General features: G+C 41.1%; 1 protein-coding gene across 5 annotated transcripts in view; it reads right to left on the minus strand.

Annotated features, from left to right (window-relative positions):
- The window catches only part of NAPEPLD (N-acyl phosphatidylethanolamine phospholipase D), a 44,824-nt gene extending 30,302 nt beyond the window's left edge, over positions 1 to 14,522 (minus strand). Inside the window, exon 1 of one of the 5 annotated variants that reach the window (XM_040472851.1) lies at positions 14,487 to 14,522. The gene's annotated coding sequence lies outside the window, so the exon portion shown is untranslated. Of the gene's footprint in view, positions 1 to 2,278; positions 2,327 to 14,072; positions 14,432 to 14,486 lie in introns of those variants that run through there. The other 4 variants (XM_040472854.1, XM_040472855.1, XM_040472850.1 and 1 more) reach the window with 4 other exon arrangements.
- Between the last annotated feature and the right edge of the window lie 10 nt (positions 14,523 to 14,532).

Here is a 14,532-nt window from a genome sequence, read left to right on the forward strand (position 1 = left end):
TTATTTTATGTGCCACTAAGAAAGTAACAATATCAATTATAATGTCACACATCATATGATATAACCTGCTATCAGTGGTGTTCAAATGTGCATAAAATGTCTGTCTTGACATTGATGAAACACACCACTTTTTACATGGAAATATAAATTCTGGAAGAGGAGCAAAAACATTAACCTTGGTAATTAAATATAATCAGAACCACAATTAATTTGTGCACCCTCCTTTCCTCTGTGAACAGCTAACTTTGTGACCAATAGCTAAATTTGGACTAAAAAGCTAGAATCCAGAAGCAAATTTAAACAAAGCCCTATGACAACTAATATAAAATATAAATGCTCTTCGGGGCGCCTGGGTGGCTCAGTCGGTTGAGCATCCGACTTCAGCTCAGGTCACGATCTCGTGGTCCGTGAGCTCGAGCCCCGCGTCGGGCTCTGGGCTGATGGCTCAGAGCCTGGAGCCTGTTTCCGATTCTGTGTCTCCCTCTCTCTCTGCCCCTCCCCCATTCATGCTCTGTCTCTCTGTCCCATAAATAAATAAACGTTAAAAAAAATTTTTTTAAATATAAATGCTCTTCTTTAAAGAACAATTTGTGGGGAGCCTGGGTGGCTAGTCGGTTGAGCATCCAACTTCGGCTCAAGGTCACGATCTTGTGGTGCATGAGTTCAAGCCCCATGTCAGGCTCTGTGTGGACAGCTCAGAGCCTGGAGCCTACTTCAGATTCTGGGGTCAACTTCTTTCTGTCCCTGCCCCACTCGTACTCTGTTCTTACTCTCTCTCAAAAATAAATATTAAAAAAAACAAAGAGGCCTCCACAGCTTCATAGTAAAGAATAATGTGTTACAAAAAGGACAACATAAATTCTATCTAGTAATTATCAACTACATTCTCCACATTTCTCTGAAGATTAAGTGCCTACTTAACAGGAAAGGAACTTACCCCAATGTGTCTAACCAAAGAGAGATCTGAACTGTGACATTTGGTGAAGACAAGTGTGCCAAGTACAAATATTTTATTTCAATAACTGCACACATGGGTAAAACGCTTTCAAAAAACAAGAACTCTCTATTTCAAAAGCAAATGTTTTACCCTTTCTTTCTTTGACATTTAAGATTTGCCAGCTGCGTAGAAGTGAATGCATTATCATTTTAAAAACTGAAGAAAAAAATTACATTAGTACAATGTACGTTTGGGATTTCAACATACTCCTAAATCATGACATTGCAAATCATTATTCCTAAAGGTGACATTTAATAAATACTAATTGAGTGACTATCTATTACATACCAACAAAGATGCTGATATTAAATCTGGAAAACATTCAGAACTGTATTTTCAGATATCTAAAAATAACAGGAAATTCACAATTTTATATCTGTGGTCCTATCTATAGTGAAGAAAAGGGTCCTTTTAGTGCAATGCTAGATAACATAGCTAATGAAACTATTTCAATTCACTGAAATGTCTGCAAAGGGCTTCCATAGATTAAATTAAACTGTTTCCATCCTTCACATGCAATACAGGCTTCCCTTGAGACTGATATTAACCCCCACATGCCTATCGGAGTCTGGTGGGAGGGTAGATATGTCCAAGAGTGAGAAGTACACTGGCTAATGAAAGGGAGAATGTTCTGTGGGAGGTATGTGCATCACATACATTAACAAAGAAATTACCACATTGTTTGTTTTCTATGACTTTTAGTCACTTTGTTGACTTAACAACCAGTTTCACTAAAAAGCTAAGAAAGCAAAGCAAATAACTTAATATACAATACCTGGGAGCACACTAAAACAAGTTATGACAACTTTTAATAACAGAATATATATGTGCATACATGTGTCCATTTAGATAGATGTATATATAGGATAAATCTATATATCACACCAAATAATTTACCTTTACACAAGTGAAAAGAACATTAGTTGGGAGTGTAAAAGGACTCCACTTTTACAACTACAGAGATATCAGCACAGGTAAAGTAACCTAACCTCTCTAAACGTGGGCTTCAGCACCTATTAAAGAGAACTCCTAAATATCCCCTTGAAGGACCGTAATGAGAAGCAATGACGTCATGGAGCAGTATCTCCAACCACTATCCAAATACAAATTGTTACCTTCAGTAGAAAAGTAAATCATGTGATAACTAGAAACTTTTGATCCAATTGAGTTGTTTTTCAAAATGAAAAATAACACTTCAGAATTCTAGATAGATTTAAAAAGAGTCCTAAAATTTTTCTTTCCTTAAAAACTTTATGTTAAAAAAAAGTATTTGGGGGGCACCTGGATGGTTAAGTCAGTTAGGCATCCAACCCTTGATCTCAGCTCAGGTCTTGATCTCAGGGTTGCGCGTTCAAGCCCCCAGACGGGCTCTATGCTGGGCGTGGAAACTACCTTAAAAAATATATATATATATTTTTATAAAAAGTCTAAGTTTCCTTACCCTTTATAATAATCAAAGTATTGTGTTTAGAAAAACTTCAAATCTGTCTTATAAAGTGCTCATCTGATTATAGACAGAAAAGTTACTTCAATACTTCAACAAATGATAAAGTTAATTCATACATCAGGATCCACAGAATGGAGGCTGCCCAGGTGGTCTGGCCCACAAATCTAAACTCAAGTCAGCCTGCACTTACAGGAAACCCATCAGGGAATCCTAACACACATCAGGCACAATCCTCCAACTCAGCTTAGCTAGCTTACCTTACCCTAAAAACAGGACCTGCTAGCCTTGTAAGAAAATCCCGACCTCCTTCCCAATCACGCACTGTTTCCACATCACCTCTTCTGTGCCCTATAAAATGGACTACTGCAAAAAATGTCTCAGAAAGAGTGCTCCACGACTCCTGAAGCACTGTACTCCCCAGATCCATGGATTTTTTCTTCCCTTAAAGACATTGAATTTGTTATGAAATTGTGTTATTTTTGTCATTTGACACAAGTAATTCACAAAGAAATTCTACCTTAACAAAAGCACCGAGACTCAGAACAAACAATTTTGAGACAAATGAGTGTGGAACACACCTGACTCTCCGGGGTACAAAGTAGAGAACATGTTCTCCCTTCAAAACCAGTCAAGGACAATAAATGTTCTTGATCACAGAACACCAAAGGCTCTGAAAATCTTTGCTATTTGAGACAATTCAAAATACTGAACTAAAAGTCATTTTACAAGCTATTAAAAGATTTTAAGTCACTAAAATATGCACACTATAGGTGCCTCCTCTACAAGAAATTTTTTCCAATATGTAAATAAGAAAGCAAACGGTTTTTTAATGTTTATTTATTTTGAGAGAGAGTGAGGGAGTGAGAGAACCCCAGTAGGCTCCACGCTGTCAGCACGAAGCCCAACACAGGGCTCAATCCCATGAACTGTGGGATCATGACCTGAGCCAAATAAAGAGTGGGACGCTTAACCAACAGAGGCACCCAGACACCCCTCTAATAAATAAATATTTTAAAAAGAGAAAAAGACGCTCGCTCACATGCTCGCTCTCAAAATAAACTTAAAAAAAATGTATTAGAAAGCAAAGCTTTGATTAGAATTAGAAACAATAAACAAGGTGAGAATTAGAAACAATAAACAAGGCAGCTTAAGACCAAAGCCCATTTTATTTTTTTTAACGTTTATTTTTGTGAGAGAGCAAGAGAGACAGAGAGTGGGGGGGGGGGGGCAGAGATAAAGGGGGACAGAGGATCCCAAGCAGGCTCCACGCTGACAGCAGAGGGTCTGACGCGGGGCTCGAGCCATGAGAGCATGACCTGAGCCGAAGTCGGACGCTTAACAGACTGAGCCACCCAGGCACCCCAAGACTACAAGCCCATTTTAAAATACCACCTACAGGGGCGCCTGGGTGGCTCAGTCAGTTGGGAGTCTGACTTCGTCTCAGGTCATTATCTCACAGCTGTTGAGTTAGAGCCCCGTGTTGGGCTCTGTGCGGACAGCTCAGAGCCTGGAGCCTGCTTCAGATTCTGTCTTCTCTCTCTCCGCCCCTCCCCTGCTCACACTCTGTCTCTCCTTCAAAAATAAACATTAAAAAAAATTAAAATACCACCTACAGTAATACAACTGGAACCCTTAGCATAATCATACTAAAACGGCATGTTATGGCAAATTGAGAAAGCATGCATAAAGAGGTATATTTAATGAAACGACACGGTTATCACCTCAATTTCTTAAAAATAATGCAAATAAGTACAGTCATCGGTTATAGTCAGTAACACCTGTATGATATAATTACTTAATTGAAAAGGTTGGGGCTGGTGGGGAGGAAAAGACTAACTTGATGGTTAAGAAACTAAGAAGTATATCCTAAATCTGTTATATGACCTTAAGTGCTCATTTACTGTTCCTTAAGCCAAGATTTGAACAAAAATGTTCTTTCAAATGTGGCCTCTCTCTCTCCTGTCTCTCTCTCCATCAATTATGCAAAAAGAAAGCTTTTTGTTTTTTAAAGTATAACCCATAAAGAACAGGAATGGAGAAACTGGTCTTCATAGCTCCTGGATAGAAAGGAAGGGGACTGAGGGGGAAAGCACTCTCTTTTACTTCTGACTTCAGTTCTGGTTCCAGCTTTTACTGTACTGAGCTTTCTTGACTTACAACAGGGTGAATCCCGATAAACCCATCCTGAAGCTGGAACTAACTCAGATCAAAAATGCATCCAACACACCTAACCTACCCAACATCACAGGCCTACCTTGCATGTGCTCAGAACACTTAGTCTACAGCTGGGCTACATCATGTAACACAAAGCCAGTTTTGGAATAAAGGGCTGAACAGCTCATGTATTTATTGACTACTTAAAGTGAAAACAGAATGGTCGTGTGGGGACAGAATGGCTCTAAGTGTGTCGACTGTCCACCCTTGTGATCATAGGCCTGACTGGGAGCCTGGGTACTGCCAGGATCATACCATGAACATTACCTTGGAACAGGTTTCAAAGTGTGGTTTCTACTGAATATGTATGGCTTTTGCATCACATGAAGTTGAAAAACCAAAAGTCAAACCATAGTAAGTCGAGACTGCACTGAATTGTGTAACATTTTTTTTTTTAAGTTTATTTATTCTGAGAGAGCAAGTGAGAGAGAGCAGAGGAGGAGCAGAGAGAAGGAGAGAGAAAATCCCAAGCAGGCTCCATGACACCAGAGAGGAGCCCCGACTCAGGGCTCGAACTCACGAACCAGATCATGACCTGAGCCAAGATCAACAGTCAGACGTTTAACTGGCCGAGCCACCCAGGCACCCCTGAATTCTTTAACACTTAAAAAGTCACTATCATTGAGATTCACTTTCTCCATCTGTAAAATGAGAGGCCTGGGCCACACGTGTAAGGCCCCTTCCACCTCCCTGATTCTAACAGCCGGTGGCTGCACCAGAGAGCCTGCTCAAAGCCACAAAAGAGCTGTCCCCTCTAGCGTGGCTACTCCCAAGCCACGTGCCCCTCCCAAGTTGTCCTCCCTGCTAGGAGGTTCCCCTCTAAAGTTAGCTCAGATGCAGCCACCTTCCCAGGCTGGGTCAACAAGGAATAAGCACAGCATTTTTCATCTGAGAACAGCAAGGTTAGCTCCTTGGAGAAAGTGTAGTTTCATGGGTTTATCAAGCAGACCAGGAGATTATTTAGAGCTTAAAATCTTTCAGGAGAGATTTCACAACAAATCTGATAATCAAACAGCCATTAGATTTCCAACCTTATAATAAGATTTCAGATATAATTTGTAAGGGCCTATATACTTAAATCATTCTCAGAGTCATTTACCAAACATGGTGTGAATGTCTACTATGTCTAAATTCTAGCTTTCCAGGTATGGTGGACAATACAAGCCTCTGACCTCCAAGCATTCAGAATCCTTTAGGGGGGAAAAAACATCATAAGCAACCATATAGATTTTGGAGAAACAGGTTTACAGAAGTGTCAGCTATGAACACCGAAAACTATAGTTTTTAGTATAAGGCATTTCCATAAGAACTGGCCCAAATTCAACTGGTAAGGAATACTTTTCCCTATATGCCACGTGGTTCACACAGGAAGTTCTGTGACCCCAGGATCAGGGATGCCAAAGACGCAGATAAAAAGGTTAATGACAAAAACCAAACCATTAGTGGGGGGTTTTTACAAGGAGGCAAGGCCCAGGGCACTACTGAGGTCAGACCCTGTTCAGCCCATCTCCTGACAGTATAACATCAGGTTCAAAGTGGCATCATATGACATCCCCGAGAGGTCAACTAACAGAATCAAGTTCAAAGGAACTTTGAAATTCTGTAAGTTCAACCCAGTATATTTTCAGAATACTAAGAAGTAGGTAGTAAATTATAAAAGCACAAAAAAAATGGATATAATTAAAATATACTTGGGGTGCCTGGGTGGCTCAGTCGGTTAAGCATCCAACTTCGGCTCAGTCATGATCTCACAGCTCGTGGGTTCGAGCCCCGCGTCGGGCTCTGTGCTGACAGCTCAGAGCCTGGAGCCTGCTTTGGATTCTGTGTCTCCCTCTCTCTCTGCCCCTTCTCCGCTCATGCTCTGTCTCTCTCTCTCAAAAATAAACATTTAAAAAAAATGTTTTAAATTAAATATACGTGCATCAGTTACCAGGAAAAACCACATTACTAGGAAAAGGAACATTAAAAATTTAAAACATTTTAAAATAAATACTTCCTAGTTTGTCATCTCTGAGTCTTACAGTTTCCTTGTCTGGTGCCCATTCACTGTGATATTGGACAAAATGTACATAAAACGTAGCCTAGTGTCTGGCACACAATAAGCCCTCAATAACGGTAAGCCACTATCTTATTATATTCTAAGCACTTTAGTGGAATACATATTTGATTTTTAAATTTCTGCACTTATAAGATATGACAGCAGAGAGTAATGGCATGAATAAACTGAAATGAAACTCTGGAATGTGTTTTTGTTCTTATATTTGAGTAAAAATAAGTCCCGGTCTTCCTGGAATTCATACAACTCAGAACAAAAATGAAACCATGGTTCTCCAAAGGATTCCTATGCAATCCCATAGCCCCTTATGGCCTCAGCAACTCTCTGGATTTACCAGAAGACTTTTCATAAACCTTGAATAGTGTCCTAGCTCTGAAAATAATAATCCTCTCCACCCTCACCCTCCTTATCTCTCTTTCCTGCCCCCAGGGAGAAAAATGTGCAAACTCATAATACTAACAGTGGCCACACCTACAATCAGCACCTTCCCCAGAGCTTGAGCCCCATTTACGAGAATTCTTTGGCTCAAAGGACTTCCCACCATAGGAGCCCATAAAATAAGCAAGCATGGCCAACTTTGGCTAAATGTCCCCCAAAGCAATTCAGCGTCTTGTATCTCTTACCCAAGTGATGACTAATCTCAGTGCTCTGCCACGTCCCCTTCTGGTGGTCAAAACAGGTTATTAAGAAAGGATGTGATCTCCAGTATAACTGATAGACAGGAGTCCCACGTTGTTACTTAAGTATTTCCAAGCCACCTGAGTACAAAGACTTCACCCTGGGATTCTCAAGGCTGGCTACACATCAGAATTACCTATGAGGGCTGTTAAACTATACCTGAGTTGGGGCACCCAGGTGGCTCAGTCAGCTGGGCATCCGACTTTGGCTCTGGTCATGATCTCACAGCTCATGAATTTGAGCCCCACGTTGGGCTCTGTGCTGACAGCTTGGAGCCTGGAGCCTGCTTCGGATTCTGCCTCCCTCTCTCTCTGCCCCTCCCCTACTTGTGCTCTCTCTCTTAAATATAAACAAACATTTAAAAAAAATTTAAACTATACTTGAAGCTACTGAATCAAAATGTCAGGTGGGAGTTCCCCAGATAGTTTTTAAAAACTCTGTGGGTGATTCCAATATAGGCAGGGTTAAGAACCACTACTTTGAATTAGTCATTGGCACAGAGGTAGGACAGGCATCTAAGAAGGACCAAAGGGACTTTCTGATACCCCTGAATTTATGCTAGCCTAGCAACTGCCAACAGTAAAGCCTACTCTTCCCCCCTGTCCCACACTACAAGTTGGGGCGGGCGGCGCATAATCCCCAAGATGACCACACAGCACGAGGACTGGGAAGACCACAATGCTAAGGACAAAGGTTGATAGGTCACAGACTTGTATTCAGTCCAGCTGGGTCACAAATTTGATTCTGTGGAAACACAGAATCAGTGGTGGAAACACAGAATCAGGAAACACAGTCAGTGGTGATTCACGTTGCCTATTGTAACCCAAAGTAGCCTATACATAAGGAGTGCCCAATAATATTTACTGAATGAATAAATGAAGAACAGAAGTATAATTGCCTAATTACTCTTCACTAGGACAGAGTTAATCGTTTTTGAAAAGACTTGTTGGGAATCAAAATTATAGGAGAAGCAAAAGTAACCAAAGGACAGTGAGACAAAAAGCCAACAGAGGGCATTCCCACTACTAATTACAGAAAGAAAAACTGAAAAATCCCAGGGAATTCCTGAGGTCTTGAGTTCTATGCTGGTAAAGTTGTGACCTAGCGGTAAAGACTAGAAGATGCCTACCATAAAATCTAGTCCCCTCCCCCCCTTTCTCTTCAGTAACAGAGCCTCAGTTTCACTTATGGTTACTAGCTCTGCGGCACCTAAATGACTACCTTTCCCACCTTTCCAACTAGGGATCAGCCATATTAACGACATTTTGTGATTCAAGCAAAAAGAAGTCTCACGTGATGCTCTGGGAGTCTCCTTAAGGGAAAGGGAGACATTCTTTTTGATTCTTCCTGCATCTTGCTGGCTGGAGCCACTGTGAGCCATGAATATGAGGGCGATTCCTGGGATTGGCACAGAGGTCTAAAATGACTTCGGGGGCCCCCCATAACAAGTCTGGACTTTCCAACTCTAGGACTCCCCAAACGAATCCCAACTGAAACAATAACCATAGCTGCAAAGTTCAGGGAAGCTATGAAAACACAATCCTTCGTAATACAACCTTCCTAATCCAAACGTGGGTACCCCGAGCAGCAGACATGACCGCTACTGTTTTTCGCCGTACTTACTATGTGCACTTACTATGTGCCACTTTAAATGTATTCGTTATCGTGTTCGATCCTCACAACATTCCCAGGGGGCAGATATTATCCTTATGTTAAAGGTGATGTCACAAAAGGTTTACAGAGTTTAACAGTCTGCATAAAGTGAAAAAGCTGGTTAACAGCTAGACCTGGAGATCCAACCCAAGTTGAATCAGATTCCAAAGTCCATGCTCTTTCCACTCATCATGCTGGATCTGCAAGGAAAATCCAATACATTTATCTAGAACAGACACCAGTTTCAAAGTTAGCAACCTATAGCTAACAGTTAAAGGCTCACAGACAGGCTAGCCTTTTTTTGCTTTCAACACTGTCCTTTTTTGTCCCTTTCAAAGTCAAAAGCACTTAGTAGTTCCCTGATAAGTTCCCTTATAAATATAACGGCCCTTTTAATTTTACAGGTAGAGGATTTCAAATGATGTGACCCATTTAATTACTGAACTGTTCTCATTTAAAGTTACACTGTGTGGGTGCCTGGGTGGCTCAGTCAGTTAACCGTCTGACTTTGGCTCAGGTCATGATCTCACAGCTTTTTGGTTAGAGCCCCATGTCGGGCTCTGTGCTGACAGCTCAGAGCCTGGAGCCTGCTTGGGATTCTGTGTCTCCCTCTCTCTCTGCCCATCCCCCCCCTCAAAATGAACAAACATTAAAAAATATTTTTTAAATATATAAAGTTACACTGTGAAGAACCAACAACAAATAATGAATTCTTTTTATATAGTTCTATACTTCAGCCATATAAACAGAAACTACACGAGGCCTTGAAGAGCTTTTCCTTGCCTTGAAAAGATGTCTTTGAGTCCTTCCAGCATATAACCACCTAGCATCTTACCCTTCCAACCAAGAAGAATTGTTAATGAAGTTCCATGAAGACACCTTCAGGCATGGGGATCAATGTATCTAGTGTGCCCAGGGCTTTCCCAGTTTCAGCATGGAGAGTCCTACATCCTGAACTTCCTCAGTCCCAGGAAAACCTGGAGGAATAGTCACTCTACGGCCTCGGGGTACCATATAAATGCATACTTAGGTCTTCAATAAGACTTGCTAAAATGTGAGCAGTTGGGGCGCCTGGGTGGCTCAGTTGGTTAAGCGTCCAACTTCAGCTCAGGTCATGATCTCGCAGTTTGTGAGTTCGAGCCTGGCGTTGGGCTCTGTGCTGACAGCTCGGAGCCTGGAGCCTGCTTCAGATTCTGTGTCTCCTTCTCTCTCTGCCCCTCCCCACTTGTGCTCTGTCTCTATCAAAAATAAATAAAACTAAAATGTGAGCAGTTTATAGTAAATTGGAGATGACATTATAAAATATGATATTAATATATTTAAGCAGCTAAGCAAAAAGGAATTACAAAGGTCTACATATTCATGTTTAACCAAGAGAATATTGCTGACAACATCAAAAGGTTGTCAAACTCTTCATTGTGATTTATTCAAACATGTCTACCAGCATTCATATTTGCCAGTTAAAAAAACAAGCTGAGAACAGCACATATACAACATGTGTATACAACGAACAGTTCATCTACACATAAAACTGAGACACTATATGGGCAAAGAATGACAGGGGAATCAACTTCCATCCAAGAATGTTAAAGTACCAAATCTCTGTGAAATGGTGAAGCCTAATTTTGAAGTTTTGGCTTTGTGGTTATCATGATTGGCTAAAAACTCTTGCAAGAGTAGAAACAGGAAATCTGTAAATTAAACACAAGGTACACACTTCAGTCCTTTCTAACTTGAACATTCCATGACTCAAGTTCATCACTATGTGAACCCCTTTACTTTACAGGTGAAGCGAGTCAGGCTGGAGAGTTACATGACATTCAGAGGCTCCAGCTCTGCCTGGTGATAGAACCTGGACTACTTACGAGCCATGCTCTCATCGTAATTATATTTAACAACACTTGGATCAGAAGAGCAATGATCAGAATAAAAAGATAAAGGACACATTTCACCTCATGCAGGATATTTTACTTAGTTTAGCTCATAAACAGATAAGTGGGCCTTAAGTTTTTTAAAAAGGGAGTCTAGAAACTTTTCAACTGTCCTTAGTTACTTCAACCATATAATAGCAACATATTCTGAATAAACGCACAGTACTTCTTTTCACAAACTCTCCAAACAAGCCAAAGGAATGAACACAGTAACTTAAAAAAGAGAACAAACATCTTTGTAGTTTGAAGAACTACAGAAAACTTTCCAAACCAATTACTGCGTGTTGTCCAGATGTCCTAGCATCAGAGTCTTGTAAGCAAAGCAAACAAGCATCTGACCAGGGTAAGGAGTGTCAGGAACAATCAGGAAGCTTGGTGTTTCTTTATTCTGACAACTTTACTTTCAGAAATAAGAGAGATTTCAGAAGAGCATAGAGGTGTACAGGCACTTCCTTTCGGTCAACGTGTTACTATTCCTTAATCTGGGAAGACCCCCAAATAAGATAAACATGAAAATCTGCCTTCAAGGGAAAAAATGGATTGTTTTAGGTAACAGGTACATACGGAGTTATTTCTCAATCACACTTGTGACTTTATGCTGATCCATCTATAAGCCAGTCCTGGGCCTCTTTAACCAGTGATACTGACCATTCACAAACAATAGGTTTAGGGGTACAATCTGTGGCTGTGACGCTGACCAGAGCTTGCTGAGCAACACCACTCTACCTTGGCTTCATTAGCACACCTTTCTGACAAGAGGCAGCAGTGGATACTACTACAGAAGGCCAGAGCTGCTGTGCTAAGGGACCTTGGGAAACCACTAAAACTTCCCAGCTCTCAGTTTCCTGTTTGCATCATCTGTAGAACGACGTTAATAATTTCACACACTGTAGGTGTATTAAGTTAAACTAAAAATACATAAATACATGAAAGGGCTTTGTAAGTCATAGTTATAATACTTATAATACATTATTTCACCACCTGAGTTGGCAAAAGACTATTTCTGACATAACCAAACCGACCCTGGGGTCATGGGAGTTCATACATAATCTATCACAAAAGTCTGTTAATAAAATATTTAAATACACAATAAATAGCTGTAAATTCAAAAGTCAAGTCCAGCAAAGCACTAACTATAAAGAGATAGGCAGGCAGAGATAGGTAGAATTCTTCAGTATTATAGCAGTTAGAATGGTTTATTACTTGGGCCTTATGCTAGAAATCACGAGGGATTTTTCTTTAATGCCAATTTTATACATGCTCTCACAGGCCTTCAGCATAAAGATGCTCGCTCATTAACCACTACTTATGTGCGAATATGGCTCCCAAATACTTCTTCAATGCTACCACTTTTTACTTGTGTGCTTTTCAATCTAAAATGCCAGATCAACACAGCCTCCCAGCTATAGCCATATCTTATTTACATAAAGAGTAGAATGGCCAAGAAATTGTGGTTTATATACACAATGGAATACTACGTGGCAATGAGAAAAAATGAAATCTGGCCATTTGTAGCAACGTGGATGGAACTGGAGAGTGTGATGCTAAGTGAAATAAGCCATACAGAGAAAGACAGATACCATATGGTTTCACTCTTATGTGGATCCTGAGAAACTTAACAGGAACCCATGGGGGAGGGGAAGGAAAAAAAAAAAAAAGGAGGTTAGAGTGGGAGAGAGCCAAAGCATAAGAGACTGTTGAGAACTGAGAACAAACTAAGGGTTGATGGGGGGTGGGAGGGAGGAGAGGGTGGGTGATGGGTATTGAGGAGGGCACCTTTTGGGATGAGCACTGGGTGTTGTATGGAAACCAATTTGACAATAAATTTCATATATAAATTAAAAAAAATAAAAAAATAAAATAAAATAAAATTAATTGAAAAAAAAAAAAAGAGTAGAATGGCATGGAAAAACCCACCACATCCACAGCCATCTACCACTACAAAGAAAAAGCAGAATGAAACACCTTCCCAAGAGACAAAATGTTCCCCCTCAGTTTCCCAAACTCACAAACACCAAAGGAACATAAATAATACCGTTTTCAAACAGAGGATGACTCTATCAACTAAAACATAACCAAAACCCTACGTTGGAATGCTCACATTAAAAGGTCCTTCATACAATTATCCTTGGACTACTTTAAAAATTAAGTTTTGCAATATGAAATCGGTACAACTTAACTTGGAATTGTGAGTGGAAACAAGGTATGAGAAATACATTAAGTATTTTTCCTCTTTTGGAGACTTACCGAAATTCTTGCAGCAGGAAAGCCTGCAGAATCTAACAAAAAATTTCTGAAAATTGGGACTATATTTTCAGTTAACCCAAAACAGTCTTAAGTGAAGCCAATCGCTCTTAAATACACTTGCCCTAATTTCTCTCACAGACCTGATGTTTTCTTGCAACAACATCAAACTATTGTGGGATATAGGTAATCTTTTCCTTTTAAAGATTACATAATTTCTTCCTAAATGGTATTGATGTCCGAGGCTAAATCAAAAACACTAAAATAGAAATAGAAATGCTAGATATCCACTTTTAAAGCGATTGAAACTGTTTAATTTTCAGAGAGTTGTATCTCAGGAGTGACTCTCAATAAATTACTCAGAATTATCAAATAGCAAACACTTCATGCTCAGCCCAAGTAAAGGAGGTGAGTCATATTCTAACAGTAAAGGCAAGGACAAGAACTAAATGACTTTTTAAAGGTTAACTTTTCTCATTCTCTTAATATTCTCCAGGTTCGGTTGCCGTGTTGATATCAGATCGTAGCCCGAGGAAGCATATTTATCTCAACTATCAGCGCCCCAGCGAGTTCTATCCCGGGGGAGGGGGGGGGGAGGGGGGACCGCCCGCAAAAATACCCAACTTAAGAAACAACCACAGAACACAAAACTCAGAAAGCACCAGCTTCCACCACCCCACCCCACCTTGCTCCTTTCTTCTGCTATTCCATTCGTGGTTCATTTTCAAGACAAAAGCAAAGAAACCTGTTGGAATGAAGTTTTCAAAGATAAATACGTTGAGGCAGAAATAAGTTGCTCTAAGAATGCTGTCGACCCATTCATTTACATACAGCCACAGAAAATACACCCACATGTATTTCGATCAGCGAAGATGTGACCTGGTGATTTGAAGAGAAGATGGGATCTAAAACAAGTCCCAGAGACGGCTACTTTCCCAAGAGAAAAAAATAATAATGTGGCTCTTCACCCAGGCAGCTTCAGAGACGCGGGCTCCGCAACTCTAGAGGTGCAGAAATTCAAACGAACGCCTGCCACTCACAAGTACAGCATCTCCGGGACCAGGCAGGGCTCGGCCCCGGTAATCCCACCCACTGCGCGCTCCACTTCGCCGAGCAGTCCAAACGGCCCCAGGCCGGGGTGTGCTGGCTGCCCCACCCAGAGGCCGAGGGGGAAGCGAGCCGCGAAAAAGATACGCGGGCAGGAGAGCGAGCAGGAGCGCGGAGCTCCGGGAGCTACAGCTCGAGGCGGCAGGGAGGCGGGCTCACCTGGCGCGGGGGGCGGCTGGGCGCGCGCGCCGCCGCCGCTGCTCCC

Source organism: Herpailurus yagouaroundi, unplaced genomic scaffold (genome assembly GCF_014898765.1).
Source record: "Herpailurus yagouaroundi ecotype Mexico unplaced genomic scaffold, PumYag 100, whole genome shotgun sequence".
NCBI classification, from domain to species: domain Eukaryota; kingdom Metazoa; phylum Chordata; class Mammalia; order Carnivora; family Felidae; genus Herpailurus; species Herpailurus yagouaroundi.